Below are 20195 nucleotides of genomic sequence, written 5' to 3'. Positions count from 1 at the left end.
ACCTAAAAAATCTGTGGGCTAACACATGTAAAGCGCCACCGGGGCTACTGGAGTCGTTCTCCAGGTCGTTACGGACGCTACTATCATAGAATCCAAGAAAATTTGAACCGAACCCCCGGCACCAAAAAAATCCGTGGACACACACAAAAAACTGGTAAAATCGCATAATACCTATTGCGTCGCCAATAAAATACTCCTAAACCCCTCTAATGCACCGCCGGGGCTAATGAAATCGTTCCCTAGGTCGTTACGGATGCTACTATGGAAGAATTCAAGAAAATTCGACCCGAAACATCGGCACCTAAAAAATTCGTGGGCTAACACACACAAAAAATTGGCAAAATTGCTTAATTCCTATTGCATCGCCAATAAAATACTCCTAAACCCCTCAAAAGCGCCGTCGGAGCTACTGGAGTTGTTCCCCTGGTCGTAAGGATGCTACTATGGAATAATTCAAGAAAATTCGACTCGGACCCCCGACACCTAAAAAATACGTGGGCTAACACCACGAAGAACTGGTAAAATCGCTTAATTCCTATTTCGTTGCCCATAAAATGCTCCTAAACCCCTCTAAAGCGCCGCCGGAGCTACTGCAGTCATTCCCTAGGTCGTTACGGACGCTACTATGGAAGAATCCAAGAAAATTCAACCTGTACCCCCGGCACCTAAAAAATCTGTGGGCTAACTCACACGAAAAACTGGCAAAATTGCCTAATTCCTATTTCATAGCAAATAAAATGCTCCTAAACCCCTCTAAAGCATCGCCGGAGCTACTGCATTCGTTCTCTAGGTCATCACGAACGCTACTATGGAAGAATCCAATAAAATTCGACCCGAATATCCGGCACCTAAAAAATCTGTGGGCTAACACACACAAAAAACTGGCAAAATTGCCTAATTTCTATTGCGTCGCCAATAAAATACTCTTAACCCCTCAAAAGCACGTTCGGGGCTACTAGAGTCATTTCCTAGGTCGTTATGGACGCTACTATAGAAAAATCCAAGAAAATTCAACTTGAACCCCCGGCACCTAAAAAATCAATGGGCTAACACACACTAAGAACTGGCAAAATCGCCTAATTCCTATTTCGTTGCCAATAAAATGCTCCTAAACCCTTCTAAAGCGTCATCGGAGCTACAGGAGTCGTTCCCTAGGTCGTTACGGAAGCTACCAATGAAGAATCTAAGAAAATCCGACCTGGACCCCCGGCACCTAAAAAATTCATGGGTTAACGCACATGAAAAACTGGAAAATTGTCTAATTTCTATTGCGTCGCCAATAAAATGCTCCTAAACCCCTCTAAAGCTCTGTCGGGGCTACTAGAGTCGTTTCCTAGGTCGTTACGGACGCTACTATGGAAGAATTCAAGAAAATTTGACCCGGACCCCATGCACCTAAAATATCTGTGGGTTAACACACACGAAAAACTAGCAAAATAGCCTAATTTCTGTTGCGTCGCTAATAAAATGCTCCTAAACACTTCTAAAGCGTCGCCGGGGCTACTAGAGTCATTCCCTAGGTCGTTACGGACGCTAATACGGAAGAATCCAAGAAAATTTGATCGGGACCCCCGGCACCTAAAAAATTCGTGTGCTAACACACACGAAAAACTGGCAAAATTGTCTAATTCCTATTGCGTCGCCAATAAAATGCTCCTAAACCCTACTAAAGCGCCGCCGGGGCTACTGGAGTCATTCCCTAGGTCATTACGGACGCTATTATGGAAGAATCCAAGAAAATTCGACCCGGACCACCATCACCTAAAAAATCTGTGGGCTAACATACACGAAAAACTTGCAAAATCACCTAATTCGTATTACGTCGCCAATAAAATGCTCTTAAATTCCTCAAAAGCGCAGCCGGGGCTACTAGAGTCGTTCTCTAGGTCGTTAAGGACGCAACTATGGAAGAATTCAAAAATATTCGACCCGAACCTTCGGCACCTAAAAATTTGTGGGCCAACACACACAAAAAACTAGTAAAATTGTCTAATTTCTATTGTGCCGCCAATAAAATACTCCTAAACCCCTCAAAAGCACCGTCGGAGCTACTGCAGTCGTTCCTCAGGTCATTACGGATGCTACTATAGAAGAATCATAGAAAAATCCGACCCGAATCTCCAGCACCTAAAAAATTAGTGGGCTAACACACACAAAAAACTGGCAAAATTGCCTAATTTCTATTGCGTCGCCAATAAAATACTCCTAAACCCCTCAAAAGCATCGTCGGGGCTACTAGAGTCGTTCCCCAGGTCGTTACGGAGGCTACTATGGTAGAATCCAAGAAAATTCGATCTGAATCCCCGGCACTTAAAAAATCCGTGGGCTAACACACAAAAAAACTGGCAAAATTGCCTAATTTCTATTGCGTCGCCAATAAAATGCTCCTAAACCCCTCTAAAGCATCGCCGGAGCTATTGGATTCGTTCTCTAGGTCATCACGGACGCTACTATAGAAGAATCCAACAACATTTGACCCGAATATCCGGCACTTAAAAAATCTATGGGCTAACACACACAAAAAACTGGCAAAATTGCCTAATTTCTATTGTGTCGCCAATAAAATACTCTTAACCCCTCAAAAGCACGTTCGGGGCTACTAAAGTCATTCCCTAGATCGTTACGGATGCTACTATAGAAGAATCCAAAAAAATTCAACCCAAACCCCCGGCACCTAAAAAATCTGTGGGCTAACACACACGAAAAACTGGCAAAATTGCCTAATTCCTATTGCATCGCCAATAAAAATGCTCTTAAACCCCTCTAAAGCGTCACCGGGGCTACTGGAGTCATTCCCTAGATCGTTACGGATGCTACTATGGAAAAATCTAATAAACTTCGACCCGGACCTTGGCACCTAAAAAATTCGTGGGTTAAAACACATAAAAAACCGGAAAAATTGCCTAATTTCTATTGCGTCGCCAATAAAATGCTCGTAAACCCCTCTAAAGCATCGTCGGGGCTATTGGAGTCGTCCTCTAGATCCTTACGGATGCTACTATGGAATAATCTAAGAAAATTCGACCCAGACCCCCGATACCTAAAAAATCTGTGGGCTAACACACACGATAAACTAGCAAAATCGCCGAATTGCTATTGCATCATCAATAAAATTTTCCTAAACCCTTCTAACACGCCGTCAGGGCTACTAGAGTCATTACCTAGGTCGTTACGGATGTTACTATGTAAGAATCCAAGAAAATTCGACCCGAATCCCCGGCACCTAAAAAATCTATGGGCTAACACACACGAAAAACTGGCAAAATTGCCTATTTTGTATTGCGTTGGCAATAAAATAATTTTAAACCCCTCTAAAGCACCACCGGACTATTGGAATCGTTGTCTAGGTCGTTACAGATGCTACTATGAAAGAATCCAATAAATTCGTTCCGGACCCCCGGCATATAAAAAATTCGATGGCTAACACACATGAAAAACTAGCAAAATTGCCTAATTCCTATTGCTTCGCCAATAAAATGCTCCTAAACCCTTTTAAAGCGCCACCCGGGCTACTATAATACAAGAAAATTCATCCTGGACCCCCGGCACCTAAAAAATCTGTAGGCTAACACACATGAAAAACTGGCAAATTGCCTAATTATTGTTGCATCGCCAATAAAATACTCCTAAACCCCTCTGATGCGCCTCCGGGGCTATTGGAGTTATTCTCTAGGTCGTTACGGACACTGCTATGTAAGAATAAAAAAAATTAGACCCAGACGCCCGACACCTAAAAAATCTGTGGGCTAAAACACACGAAAAACTGGCAAAATTATATAATTCCTATTGCATCATTAATAAAATGCTCCTAAACCCCTCTAAAGCACCGCTGGAGCTACTCGAGTGTTTCCCTAGGTCTTTACGGATACTACTATGGAATAATCCAAGAAAATTCGACCTGAACCCCCGGCACCTAAAAGATCTGTGGTCTAACACACATGAAAAACAGATAAAATCGCTTAAGTCCTATTGCGTCGCTAATAAAATTCTGCTAAACCCATCTAAAGCGCCGCTGGGGCTATTGGAGTCGTTTCCTAGGTCGTTATAGGTGCTACTATGGAAAAATCAAAGAATATTTGACCTGGACCCCCGACATCTAAAAATTTGTAGGCTAACACACACAAAAAACTGATAAAATCGCCAAATTCCTATTGCATCGCCAATAAAATGTTCCTAAACCCTTCTAAAGAGTCGCTGGGGCTACTGGAGTCGTTTTCCAGGTTGTTACGAATGCTATTATGGAAGAATTGAAGAAAATTCGACCCGAACCCCTGGCTCCTAAAAAATTTGTGGGCTAACACACACGAAAAACTGACAAAATCTCCTAATTCATATTTTGTCACCAATACAACACTCTAGAACCCCTGTAAAGCGCCGCCGGTGCTACTGAAGTTGTTCCCCAGGTCGTTACAGATGCTACTATTGTAGAATCCAAGAAATTTTGATTCGAACCCCCGGCACCTAAAAATTCCGTGGGTAACACACATAAAAAATTGGCAAAATCGCCTAATTCCTATTCCGTCGCTAATAAAATGCTCCTAAATCCCTCTAAAGCGCCGCCGGTGCTATTGGATTCATTCCCTAGGTCGTTACAGACGCTACTATGGAAGAATCTAAGAAAATTTAACCCAAAGCCCCGGCACCTAAAAAATCCGTGGGCTAACACACATGAAAAACTGACAAAATCGCCTAATTCCTATTGCGTCGCTAATAAAATGCACCTAAACCCTTCTAAAGCAATGCTGGGGCTACTGGATTCATTCCCTAGGTCGTTACCGATGCTACTATCGAAGAATCCAAGAAAATTCGACCCGAATCTCCGGCACCTTAAAAATCTGTGGGTTAACACACACAAAACTGGCAAAATTACCTAATTCCTATTGCGTCGCTAATAAAATACTCCTAAACCCCTCAAAAGCATCGCCGGGGCTACTGGAGTCGTTCGTCAGGTCGTTACGGATGCTACTATGGAAGAATCCAAGAAAATTTAACCTAAACCCCCGGCACCTAAAAAATCCGTGGGCTAACACACATGAAAAACTGACAAAATCGCCTAATTCCTATTGCGTCGCTAATAAAATGCACCTAAACCCTTCTAAAGCGCCACCGGGGCTACTGGATTCATTCCCTAGGTCGTTACCGACGCTACTATCGAAGAATCCAAGAAAATTCGACCCGAATCTCCGGCACCTTAAAAATCTGTGGGTTAACACACATAAAACTGGCAAAATTACCTAATTCCTATTGCGTCGCTAATAAAATACTCCTAAACCCCTCAAAAGCATCGCCGGGGCTACTGGAGTCGTTCCTTAGGCTGTTACGGATGCTACTATGGAAGAATCCAAGAAAATTTAACCCAAACCCCCGGCACCTAAAAAATCCGTGGGCTAACACACATGAAAAACTGACAAAATCGCCTAATTCCTATTGCGTCGCTAATAAAATGCACCTAAACCCTTCTAAAGCGCCACCGGGGCTACTGGATTCATTCCCTAGGTCGTTACCGACGCTACTATCGCAGAATCCAAGAAAATTCGACCCGAATCTCCGGCACCTTAAAAATCTGTGGGTTAACACACATAAAACTGGCAAAATTACCTAATTCCTATTGCGTCGCTAATAAAATACTCCTAAACCCCTCAAAAGCATCGCCGGGGCTACTGGAGTCGTTCGTCAGGTCGTTACGGATGCTACTATGGAAGAATCCAAGAAAATTTAACCCAAACCCCCGGCACCTAAAAAATCCGTGGGCTATCACACACGAAAAATTGGCAAAATTGCCTAATTCCTTTTTCGTTGCCAATAAAATGCTCCTAAACCCTTCTAAAGCGTCGTCGGGGCTACTCGAGTCATTTCCGAGGTAGTTACGGATGCTACTATGGAAGAATCCAAGAAAATTCAACCCGGACCCCCGGCACCTAAAAAATCCGTGGGCTAACACACACGAAGAACTAGCAAAATTGCCTAATTCCTATTTCGTTGCCAATAAAATGCTCCTAAACCCCTCTAAAGCATCCCTGGGCCTATTGGAGTCGTTTTACAGGTCGTTACGGAATCCAAGAAAATTTGACTCGGACCCCCGGCACCTAAAAAATCCGTGGGCTAACACACACGAAAAATTAGCAAAATCGCCTAATTCCTATTTCGTTGCCAATAAAATGCTCCTAAACCCTTCTAAAGCGTCGTCAGGGCTACTGGAGTCGTTTCCTAGGTTGTTACGGTCGCTAGTATGGAAAAATCCAAGAAATTACAACCCGGACCACCGGCACCTAAAAAATTTGTGGGTTAACACACACAAAAAATAGGAAAATCGCCTAATTTCTATTGCATTGTCAATAAAATGCTCCTAAACCTCTCTAAAGCGTCGCCGGGGTTATTGGAGTCGTTCTCTAGGTTGTTACGGACGCTAGTATGGAAGAATCCAAGAAATTTTGACTCGGACCCCCAACACCTAAGAAATCTGTGGGCTAACACATACGAAAAACTTGCAAAATAGCCTAATTCCTATTGCGTCGCCAATAAAAATGCTCCTAAACCCTTCTAAAGCACCGCCGGGGCTACTGGCGTCGTTCCCTATGTCAATACGGACGCTAATATGGAAGAATCCAAAAAAATTTGACCCAAACACCCAACACATAAAAAATCCATGGGCTAACACACACCAAAAACTGGTAAAATCACCTAATTCGTATTGCGTCGCTAATAAAATCCTCCTAAAATCCTCAAAAGTGCCACCGGGGCTACTGGAGTCATTCCATAGGTCGTTACAGACGCTACAATGGAAGAATCCAAGAAATTTCGACCCGAACCTTCGGCACCTAAAAAATCCGTGGGCTAACAAACACAAAAAACTGACAAAATTGCCTAATTCCTATTGCGTCGCCAATAAAATACTTTTAAACCCATCAAAACCGTCGTCGGAGCTATTAGAGTCGTTCCCTAGATCGTTACAGATGCTACTATGGAAGAATCCAAGAAAATTCGACACAAACCCCCAGCACCAATAAAATGTTAATAAACCCTTCTAAAGCGCCGCCGGGGCTACTCAAGTCCTTTCCTAGGTCGTTACGGATGGTACTATGGAAGAATCCAAGAAAATTCGATCCGGACCCCCGACACATAAAAAAATTGTGGGCTAATAGACATGAAAAACTGGCAAAATACCCTAATTTCTATTGTATTAACAATAAAATGCTCCTAAACCCTTCTAAAGCGCCGCCGGAGCTACTAAAGTGTTTCCCTAGGTCGTTACGGACGCTACTATGGAATTATCCAAGAAAATTCGACCCGGACCCGCAGCACCTAAAAAATCTATGGGCTAACACAAAAAAAAACTAGATAAAATCGCCTAATTCCTATTTCATTGCCAATAAAAGTCTCCTAAACCCCTCTAAAGCGTCGCCGGGGCTACTGGATTCATTCCCTAGATCGTTACCGAGGCTACTATCGAAGAATCCAAGAAAATTTGGCCCAAATCCCCGGCATTTTAAAAATTTATGGGTTAACGCATACAAAAAACTGGCAAAATTATATAATTCTATTGCGTCGCTAATAAGATACTCCTAAACCCCTCAAAAGCACCATCGGGGCTACTGGAGTCGTTCCCCAGGTCGTTACAGATGCTACTATGGAAGAATCCAAGACAATTCGACCCAAACCCCCGGCACTTAAAAAATCCATGGGTTAACACACACGAAAACTGGCAAAATCGCGTAATTCGTATTGCGTTGCCAATAAAATACTTCTAAATACCTCAAAAGAGACACCGGGGCTACTAGAGTCATTACCTAAGTCATTACGGATGCTACAATGGTAGAATCCAAGAAAATTCGAATCGCACCTTCGGCACCTAAAAAATCCATTGGCTAACACACACAAAAAACTCGCAAAATTACCTAATTCTATTGCGTCGCCAATAAAATACTCTTAAACCCTTTTAAAGCACCGCCGGGGCTACTGAAGTTGTTCCCTAGGTCGTTACGGACGCTAATATAAAAGAATCGAATAAAATTTGACCCGGACCCCCGGCACCTAAAAAATATGTGGACTAACACACATGAAAAACTGACAAAATTGCCTAATTTCTATTGCGTCGCTAATAAAATGCACCTAAACCTTCTAAAGCATCGCCGGGTCTACTGGAGACGTTCCATAGGTCGTTATGAACGCTACTATGAAAGAATCAAAGAAAATTCGACTCGGATCCTCGGCGCCTAAAAAATTTGGGGCTAACACACACGAAGAACTGACAAAATCGCCTAATTCCTATTTCGTTGCCAATAAAATGCTCCTAACCGTTTTAAAGCGCCATCGGGGCTACTGGAATCATTCCCTAGGTCATTACAGACGCTAATATGGAAGAATTCAAGAAAATTCAACCCAAACCCCTGGCACCTAAAAAATCCATGGGTTAACCCACACAAAAAACTAGGAAAATTGCCTAATTTCTATTGCGTTGCCAATAAAATGCTCCTAAACCTCTCTAAAGCGCCGCCGGGGCTACTGGAGTCGTTCCTCACGTCGTTATGGATGCTACTGTTGGAGATTGCAAGAAAATTAGACACAAACCCTCGGCACCCAAAAAATTAGGGGGCTAAGACACACGAAAAACTGGCAAAATCGCCTAATTTCTATTGCGTCGCCAATAAAATATTCCTAAACCCTTCTAAAGCGCTGTCGGGGCTACTGAAGTCGTTTCCTAGGTCGTTACGGACACTACTATTGAAGAATCCAAGAAAATTCAACCTGAACCCCCGGCAACTAAAAAATTCGTGGTTTATCACACATGAAGAACTGGCAAAATCGCATAATTCCTATTTTGTTGCAAATAAAATGCTCCTAAACCTTTCTAAAGTGCCATCGGGGCTACTGGAGTATTTTCCTAGGTCGTTACGGATGCTACTATTGAATAATCCAAGAAAATTCGACCGAGATACGCGGCACCTAAAAAATCCGTGGGCTAACATACACGAAAAACTGAAAAAATTGCCTAATTCCTATTTCATTGCCAATAAAAGTTTCCTAAACCCCTCTAAAGCATCCCCGGGTCTACTAGAGTCATTTCCCAGGTCGTTACGGATGCTACTATGGAAGAATCCAAGAAAATATGACCCAGACCCCCGGTATCTAAAAAATCTGTAGGCTAACACACACGAAAAACTGGCAAAATTGCCTAATTTCTATTGCGTCGCCAATAAAATGCTCTTAAACTCCTCTAAAGCACTGCCAGAGCTACTGGAGTCTTTCCCTAGATCTTTACGGACGCTACTATTGAAGAATCCAAGAAAATTCATCCCGAACCCCCGAAACCTAAAATATCCGTGGCTAATATACACGAAAAACTGACAAAACATTTCCCAATTCCTATTGCGTCGCTAATAAAATATTCCTAAACCCTTCTAAAGCGTCGCTGGGGATACTGGAGTCGTTTTCCAGGTCGTTACGAACGCTATTATGGAAGAATTGAAGAAAGTTCGACCCAGACCCCCGGCACCTAAAACATTTATGGGCTAACACACACGAAAAACAGGCAAAATCTCCTAATTCCTATTTTGTCACTAATACAATACTCTAGAACCTCTTTAAAGCACCGTCGGGGCTACTGGAGTCGTTTCCTAGGTCGTTACGGATGCTATTATTGTAGAATCCAAGAAAATTCGACCCGAACCCCCGATACCTAAAAAATTCGTGGGCTAACACATAAAAAATTGGCAAACTCTCCTAATTCCTATTCCGTCGCCAATAAAATGCTCCTAAACCCCTCTAAAGCGCCGCCGGGGCTACTAGATTCGTTTCCTAGGTCGTTACCGATGCTACTATTGAAGAATTTAAGAAAATTCAACCCGAACCTCCGGCACCTAAAAAATCTGTGGGTTAACACACAAAAAACTAGCAAAATTGCCTAATTCCTATTCCGTCGCTAATAAAATACTCCTAAACCCCTCAAAAGCACTGTCGGGGCTACTAGAGTCATTCTCCAAGTCGTTACGGATGCTACTATGGAAGAATCCAAGAAAATTTGACCTAAACCCCCGGCACCTAATTCCTATTGCATTACCAATAAAATGCTCCTAAACCCCTCTAAAGTACCGTCGGGGCTACTGGATTCGTTCCCTAGGTCGTTGCGAATGATACTATGGAAGAATCTAAGAAAATTCGACCCGAATCTCCGGCACCTAAAAAATCTGTGGGCTAACACCTACAAAAACTGGCAAAATTGCCTAAATCCTATTGTGTCGCCAATAAAATACTCTTAAATACCTCAAAAGCACCGTTGGGGCTACTGGAGTCGGTCTCTAGGTCGTTATGGATGCTACTATAGGAGATCCAAGAAAATTCGACCCAAACCCCCGCCACCTAAAAAATCCGTGGGCTAACACATATGAAAAACTGACAAAATTGCCTAATTTCTATTGCGTCGCTAATAAAATGCACCTAAACCCTTCTAAAGCATCGCTGGGGCTACTAGAGTCATTCCATAGGTCGTTACAGATGCTACTATGGAAGAATCAAAGAAATTTTGACCCGGACCCCTGGCACCTAAAAAATCTGAGGCTAACACACACGAAAAACTGGTAAAATCGCTTAATTTCTATTTTGTCGCTAATACAATACTCCAGAACCCCTGTAAAGCACTACCGGGGCTACTGGAGTCGTTCCCAAGATCGTTACAGATGCTACTATGGTAGAATCCAAGGAAGTTTGACCTGAACCCCGCTACCTAAAAAATCTGTGGGCTAACACACAAAAAATTTGGCAAAATCGCGTAATTCCTATTGCGTCGCCAATAAAATGCTTCTAAACCCTTTTAAAGCGCTGCCGGGGCTACTGGATTCAATCCCTAGGTCATTACCGATGCTACTATTGAATAATCCAAGAAAATTCAACCCGAATCTCCGGCATCTAAAAAATCTGTGGGTTAACACATATAAAACTGACAAAATTGCCTAATTCTTATTTCGTCGCTAATAAAATACTCCTGTACTCCTCAATAGCACCATCGGGGCTACTAGAGTCATTCATCAGGTCGTTACGGATGCTATTATGGAGAATCCAAGAAAATTTGACCCAAACCCCCGGCACCTAAAAATTCTGTGGGCTAACACACAAAAAAAACTAGCAAAATCGCCTAATTCGTATTGCGTCGCCAATAAAATACTCTTAAACCCTTCAAAAGTACCGCTGGGGCTATTGGAGTTGTTCCCTAGGTCATTACGGACGCTACTATATAAGAATTCTAGAAAATTCAACATAAACCCCCGGCACCTAAAATATCAGGGGCTAACACACACGAAAAACTGGCAAAAATGCTTCATTCCTCTTGCGTCGCCAATAAAATGTTCCTAATCCATCTAAAGCACTGCTGGGGCTACAAGAGTCATTTCCTAGGTCGTTACGGATGCTACTATTGAAGAATCCAAGAAAATTTGACCCGAACCCCCGGCAACTAATAAATCTGCGGGCTATCACACACGAAGAACTGACAAAATCGCCTAATTCCTATTTCGTTGCCAATAAAATGCTCCTAAACCCTTGTAAATTGCCACTGGGGCTACTGGAATCATTTCCTAGGTCGTTACAGATGCTACTATAGAAGAATCCAAGAAAATTCGACCCGGACCCCCGGCATCTAAAACATTTATGGTTTAACACACACAAAAAACTAGGAAAATCGCCTAATTTCTATTCCGTTGCCAATAAAATTCTCCTAAACCCTTCTAAAGCATCCCCGGGCCTATTGGAGTCGTTCCCAGGTCGTTACAGATGCTATTATGATAGAATCCAAGAAAATTTGACCCAGACCCCAGCACCTAAAAAATTCGTGGGTTAACACACAAAAAACTAGGAAAATCGCCTAATTTCTATTGCGTTGCCAATAAAATGCTTCTAAACCTCTCTAAAGCACCGCCAGGGATACTGGAGTCGTTCCCTAGGTTGTTACGGACGCTAGTATGGAAGAATCTAAGAAATTTTGACCCGGACCCCCGACACCTAAAAAATCTGTAGGCTAACACATATGAAAAACCGGCAAAATAGCCTAATTCCTATTGCATCACCAATAAAAATGCTCTAAACCCTTCTAAAGCACCGCCGGGGCTACTGGAGTCGTTACCTATGTCAATACGGACGTTACTATGGAAGAATCCAAGAAAATTCGAACCATACCCTCGGCACGTAAAAAATTCATCGGCTAACACACACGAAAATCTAGCAAAATCGCCTAATTCGTATTGCGTCGCCAATAAAATCCTCCTAAACCCCTCAAAAGTGCCACCGGGGCTACTAGAGTCGTTCCCTAGGTCGTTACGGACGCTACTATGAAAGAATCTAAGAAAATTCAACCTGAACCTTTGGCACCTAAAAAATCAATGGGCTAACACACACGAAAAACTAGCAAAATCGCCTAATTCGTATTGCGTCGCCAATAAAATCCTCCTAAACCCCTCAAAAGTGCCACCGGGGCTACTAGAGTCGTTCCCTAGGTCGTTACGGACGCTACTATAGAAGAATCTAAGAAAATTCGACCTGAACCTTTGGCACCTAAAAAATCCGTGAGCTAACACACACAAAAAACTGGCAAAATTGCCTAATTTCTATTGCGTCGCCAATAAAATACTTCTAAACCATTCAAAAGCGTCGTCAGAGCCACTGGAGTCAGTCCCTAGGTCGTTACGGATGCTACTACAGAAGAATCCAAGAAAATTCGACACAAACCCCGGCACCTAAAAAATCAGGGGGCTAACACACACGAAAAACTAGCAAAATCGCCTAATTCCTATTGCGTCGCCAATAAAATATTCCTAAACCCTTCTAAAGCGCCGCCGGGTCTACTGAAGTTATTTCCTAGGTCGTTACGGATGCTACTATTGAAGAATCCAAGAAAAGTCAACCCGAACCCCGGAAACTAAAAAATCTGTGGGCTATCACACACGAAGAACTAGAAAAATCGCCTAATTTCTATTTCGTTGTCAATAAAATGCTCCTAAACCCTTCTAAAGCGCCGCCGGGGCTACTGGAGTATTTTCCTAGGTCGTTACGGACGCTATTGTTGAAGATTTCAAGAAAATTCGATTCGGACCCGCGGCACCTAAAAATCTGTGGCTAACACACACGAAAAACTGTCAAAATCGCCTAATTCCTATTTTATTGCTAATAAAAGTTTCCTAAACCCCTCTAAAGCATCCCCGGGCCTACTAGAATCGTTTCCCAAGTCGTTACGGATGCTACTATGGAATAATCCAAGAAAATTCGACCCGGACCCCCGGCACCTAAAAATTCCATGGGTCAATACACACGAAAAACTAGGAAAATCGCCTAATTTCTATTGCGTTGCCAATAAAATGCTCTTAAACCCCTCTAAACTACCGTCGGGGCTACTAGAGTCGTTCCCTAGGTCGTTACGGATGCTACTATGAAAGAATCAAAGAAAATTTGACCCGGAACCTCGGCACCTAAAATATCTGTGGGCTAACACACACGAAAAACTGGCAAAATCGCCTAATTCCTATTGCGTCGCTAATAAAATGCTCCTTAAGCCTTTAAATCGCCGCATGGGCTACTCGAGTCATTCCCTAGGTCGTTACGGATGCTACTTTGGAAGAATCTAAGAAAACTGATCCCGAACCCCCGACACATTAAAAATCTGTGGGCTAACAGACATGAAAAACTAGCAAAATCGCGTAATTCCTATTGCGTCGCCAATAAAATGCTCCTAAACCCTTCTAAAGCGCCGTCGGGGCTACTAAAGTCGTTCCCTAGATCGTTACGGACGCTACTATGGAATTATCCAAGAAAATTCGTCCCGGACCTACGGCACCTAAAAAATCCATGGGCTAACACACACGAAAAACTGAAAAAATCGCCTATTTCATTGCCAATAAAAGTCTCTTAGACCCCTCTAAAGCATCTCCAGGCCTACTTGAGTCGTTTCTCAGGTTGTTACGGATACTAATATGGAAGAATCTTAGAATATTCGACCCGAACCCCGACACCTAAAAAATCTATGGGCTAACACACACGAAAAACTGGCAAAATCGCGTAATTCGTATTGCGTCGCCAATAAAATGCTCCTAAACCCTTTTAAAGCGCCGCCGGGGCTGCTGCAGTCGTTTTCTTTGTAAATAAGGATGCTACTATGGAAGAAACCAGGAAAATTCGACCCAAACCCCCGGCACTTAAAAAATCCGGGGGCTAACACACACGAATGACTAACAAAATTACCTAATTCGTATTGCATCGTCAATAAAATCCTCCTAAAGTCATCAAAAGTGCCATCGGGGCTACTGGAGTCGTTTCCTAGGTCGTTACAGATGCTACTATGGAAGAATCCAAGAAAATTCGACCCGAACCTGCAGCACCTAAAAAATCCGTGGGCTAACACACACAAAAAACTGGCAAAATTGCCTAATTCCTATTGCGTCGCTAATAAAATACTTCTAAACCCCTCAAAAGTGCCGTCGGAGCTACTAGAGTCGTTCCCTAGGTATTTACGGATGCTACTATGGAAAAATCTAAGAAAATTCAACACAAACCCCCGGCACCTAAAAAATCAAGGGCCTAACACACACGAAAAACTAGCAAAATCGCCTAATTTCTATTGTGTTGCCAATAAATTATTCCTAAACCCTTCTAAAGCGTTGTTGGGGCTACTGAAGTCATTTCCTAGGTTGTTACAGATGCTACTATTGAAGAATCCATGAAAATTCAACACGAACCCTTGGCAACAAAAAAATCCATCGGCTATCACACACGAAGAACTGGAAAAATCGCCTAATTCCTATTTTGTTGCTAATAAAATGCTCCTAAACTCTTTTAAAGCGCTGTCGGGGCTACTGGAGTTCTTCCCTAGGTCGTTACGGATACTAGTATGGAAGACTCCAAAAAAATTCAATTCGGACCCTCGACATCTAAAAAATTTGTGGGCTAACACACACGAAAAACTGGCAAAATTGCCTAATTCCTATTGCGTCGCCAATAAAATGCTCTTAAACTCCTCTAAAGAACCGCCAGGGCTACTGGAGTCTTTCCCTAGGTTTTTAGGGATGCTACTATCGAAGAATCTAAGAAAATTCAACCCGAACCCCCGAAACCTAAAAAATCCATGGCTAACATACACGAAAAACTAACAAAAAATTTCTCAATTCTATTGCGTCGCCAATAAAATGCTCCTAAACCCCTCTAAAGCGCCGCTGGGGCTACTGGATTCGTCCCTAAGTCATTACCGATGCTACTATCGAAGAATCCAAGAAACTTTGACCCGAATCTCCGGCACCTAAAAAATCTGTCGGATAACACACACAAAAAACTAGCAAAATCGCCTAATTCGTATTGCGTTGCCAATAAAATACACTTAAACCCCTCAAAAGCACCATCAGGTCTATTGGAGTCGTTCCCCAAGTCGTTACGAATGCTACTATGGAATAATCCAAGAAAGTTCGACCCAAACCCCTGGCACCTAATAAATCTGTGGGCTAACACACAAAAAAAACTGGCAAAATTGCCTAATTCGTATTGCATCGCCAATAAAATACTCCTAAACACCTCAAAAGAGGCGTCGGGGCTACTGGAGTCATTCTCTAAGTCATTACGGACGCTATTATGGTAGAATCCAAGAAAATTCGAACCGAACCTTCGGAACCTAAAAAATCTATGGGCTAAAACATACAAAAAACTCGCAAAATTGCCTAATTCCTATTGCGTCGCTAATAAAATGCTCTTAAACCCCTCTAAAGCACTGTCGGGGCTACTGGAGTTGTTTCCTAGGTCGTTACGGACGCTACTATTAAAGAATCGAATAAAATTTGACCCGGACCACCGGTACCTAAAAAATATGTGGACTAACACACAAGAAAAACTGGCAAAATCGCCTAATTCCTATTTTGTCAACAATACAGTACTCCAGAACCCCTGTAAAGCGCCGCTAGGGCTACTGGAGTCGTTCTCTAGTCGTTACGGACGATAACATGGTAGAATCCAAGAAAATTCAACCCAAACTCCCGGCACATAAAAAATCTGTGGGCTAACACACACAAAAATTTGGCAAAATCGCCTAATTCCTATTGCATCGCCAATAAAATACTCCTAAATATCTCAAAAGCACCATCGGGGCTACTGGAGTCGTTCCCCAAGTCATTATGGATGCTACAATAGGAGATTGCATGAAAATTTGACACAAACCCCTGGCACCTAAAAAATCCGTGGGCTAACACACATGAAAAACTGACAAAATCACCTAATTCCTATTGCGTCGCTAATAAAATGCACCTAAACCCTTCTAAAGCATCGCCGGGGCTACTTGAGTCATTCCATAGGTCGTTACGGACGCTACTATGGAAGAATCAAAGAAAATTCGACCCGGACCCCCGACACCTAAAACATCTGGGCTAACACACACGAAAAACTGGCAAAATTACTTAATTCCTATTTTGTCACCAATACAATACTCCAGAACCCTGTAAAGCGACGTCGGGGCTACTGTAGTCGTTCCCTAGGTCGTTACGGACGCTACTATGGAAGAATCCAAGAAAATTCGACCCAGACCCCCGGCACCTAAAAAATCTGTGGGTGTTAACACACGAAAAACTGGGAAAATCGCCTAATTTCTGTTGTGTCGCCAATAGAATGCTCCTAAACCCCTTTAAAGCATCGCCAGGGCTACTGGAGTCATTCCCTAGGTCGTTACGGATGCTGTTATGGAATAATCTAAGATAATTCGAACCGAACCTTCGGCACCTAAAAAATCCTTGGGCTAATATACATGAAGAATTGACAAAATTGCCTAATTCCTATTGCGTCGCCATTAAAATACTCCTAAACCCCTTTAAAGCACCGCCTGGGCAACTGGAGTCGTTCCCTAGGTCGTTATGTACGATATTATGGAAGAATCCAAGATAATTCGAACCGAACCTTCGGCACCTAAAAAATCCTTGGGCTAACATACATGAAGAACTGGCAAAATTGCCTAATTCCTATTGCGTCGCTAATAAAATATTCCTAAACCCCTCAAAAGCATCGTTGAAGCTACTAGAGTCATTCCCTAGGTCGTTACGGATGCTACTATAGAATAATCCAAAAATATTCAACACAAACCCCGACACCTAAAAAATTTGTGGGCTAACACACGAAAAACTGGCAAAATCGCCTAATTCCTATTTTGTTACCAATTCAATACTCCAGAACCCCTGTAAAGCGTCGTCGGGGCTACTGTAGTCGTTCCCCAGGTCGTTACGGTTCTACTATGGTAGAATCCAAAAATATTCGACCCGAACCCCCGATACCTAAAACATCCGTGGTCTAACACACAAAAAACTCGCAAAATCGCATAATTTCTATTGCGTCGCCAATAAAATGTTCCTAAACCCTTGTAAAGTGCCGCTGGGGATACTGGAGTCGTTCCCTAGGTTTTTATGGATGATACTATAGAAGAATCCAAGAAAATTCGACCCGGACCCCCGGCACCTAAAAAATTCGTGGGCTAACATACACGAAAAACTTGCAAAATTGCCTAATTCTATTGTGTCGCTATTAAAATGCTCCTAAACACCTCCAAAGCACTCCCGGGGCTACTGGAGTCTTTCCCTAGGTCGTTACGTACGATATTATGAAAGAATCCAAGAAAATTATACCTCGTCCCGGCACCTAAAAAATCCTTGGGCTAACACACACAAAAAACAGGCAAAATCACTTAATTCCTATTTTGTCATCAATTCAATACTCCAGAACCCCTATAAAGCACCGTCGGGGCTACTGGAGTCGTTCCCTGAGTCGTTACGGACGCTACTATGGTAGAATCCAAGAAAATTCAACCCAAACCCCCGACACCAAAAATATATTTGCGCTAACACACAAAAAACTAGCAAAATCGCATAATTCCTTTTGCGTCACCAATAAAATACTCCAAAACCCCTCTAATGCGATGCTGGGGCTTCTGGAATCGTTCCCTAGGTCATTACGAATGCTAAAATTGAAGAATCCAAGAAAATTCTACCCTAAACACCGGCACCTAAAAAATCCGTAGGCTAACAAACACAAAAAACTGGCAAAATTGCCTAATTCTTAATGCGCCATCAGGTCGTTACAGATTCTACCATTAGAGAATCCAAGAAAATTCAACCTAGACCCCCGGCATCTAAAAAATCCGTGGGCTAACACACACGAAAAACTGGCAAAATCGCCTTATTACTATTGCATCGCTAATAAAATGATCCTAAACCTCTCTAAAGCACTGCCGGGGCTACTGGATCATTTCCTAGATCATTACGGATGCTACTATAGAAGAATTGAAGAAAATTCAACCCGGACCTCGACACCTAAAAAATCCATGGGATAACACACACGTAAAATTGACAAAATCGCCTAATTCCTATTGTGTCGCCAATATAATGCTCCTAAACCCCTCCAAAGCGTCACCAGGGCTACTGGAGTCGTTCCCTAGGTCATTAAGAATGCTACTATGGAAGAATTCAAGAAAATTCAAGCTGAATCTCTGGCACCTAAAATTTCTGTGGGCTAATACACACAAAAAACTGGAAAAATTGCCTAATTCCTATTGCGTTGCCCATAAAATACTCCTAAACCCCTTAAAAGCACCACCGAGCTACTGGAGTCGTTGCCCAAGTTGTTACGAACGCTATTATGTAAAAATCCAAAAAAATTCAACCTGGACCCGACACCTAAAAAATCTGTGTGCTAACACACACGAAAAATTGGCAAAATCACCTAATTCCTATTGTGTTGCCAATAAAATGCGCTTAAACCCCTCTAAAGTGCCGCCGGAGCTACTGGAGTCATACCCTAGATCGTTATGGACTATATTATAGAAGAATCCAAGAAAATTCAATCCGAACCCTCGGCTTCTAAAAAATTGTGGGCTATCACACACGAAAAACTGGCAAAATCGCCTAATTCCTATTGCGTCGCCAATAAAATGCTCTTAAACCCCTCTAAAGCACTGACGAGGCTACTAGAGTCGTTTCCTAGGTTGTTATGGATTCTTATATGAAATAATCTAAGAAAATTCGACCCGGACCCCCGACACCTTAAAAATCCGTGGGCTAACACATACGAAAAACTAGCAAAATCGCCTAATTTCTATTGCGTCGCCAATAAAATGCTCCTAAACCCTTCTAAATCACCACCGGGGCTGCTGGAGTTGTTCTGTAGGTCGTTACAAATGCTACTATGAAATAATCTAAGAAATTTCGACCCGAACCCCCGGCACCTTAAAAATCCGTGGGCTAACACTACTAAAAACTGGAAAAATCGCCTAATTCCTATTGCATCGCTAATAAAATGCTCCTAAACACTTCTAAAGTACCGTCGGGGTTACTGGAGTCATTCCCTAGGTCGTTACGGACGCTATTATGGAAGAATCCAAGAAAATTCGACCCAAACCCCAGCACCTAAAAAATTTGTGGGCTAATACACATGAAAAATTGGCAAAATCTCCTAATTCGTATTGTGTTACCAATAAAATACTCCTAAACCGCTCAAAAACGCTGTCGGGGCTACTGGAGTCGTTTCCTAGGTCGTTACGGATGCTACTATGAAAGAATCCAAGAAAATTCGACCCGAACCTCCAGCACCAAAAAATTTCGTGGGCAAACATATACAAACAACTGACGAAATTGCCTAATTCCTATTTAGTCGCCAATAAAATACTCCAGAACACTTATAAAGCTCCGCCGGGGCTACTGGAGTCGTTCCCCAGGTCGTTACGGATGCTACTATGGTAGAATCCAAAAAAATTCAATTTGAACCCCCGACACCTAAATAATCCGTGGGCTAACACACACAAAAACTGGCAAAATCTTCTAATTCCTATTGCGTCGCCAATAAAATGCTCCTAAACCCATCTAAAGCACCGTCGGGGTTACTAGAATCGTTCCTTAGGTCGTTACGGACGCTACTATAAAAGAATTTCAGAAAATTCGACCCGAATCCCCGACACCTAAAAAATCCGTAGGCTAACACACACGAAAAACTGGCAAAATTTCCTAATTCATATTGCGTCGCCAATAAAATGCTTCTAAACCCCTCTAAAGTACCGTCGGGGCTACTGGAGTCGTTCCTTAGGTCGTTGGGGATGCTACTATGAAAGAATCCAAGAAAATTCAACCCAGACCCCCTACACCAAAAAAATTTGTGGGCTAACATCACGAAAAACTGGAAAAATTGCCAATTCCTATTGCGTCGCC

Source organism: Solanum dulcamara, chromosome 1 (genome assembly GCF_947179165.1).
Source record: "Solanum dulcamara chromosome 1, daSolDulc1.2, whole genome shotgun sequence".
Taxonomy (NCBI): Eukaryota; Viridiplantae; Streptophyta; class Magnoliopsida; order Solanales; family Solanaceae; genus Solanum; species Solanum dulcamara.
Note: the sequence above shows the minus strand (reverse complement) of the source record.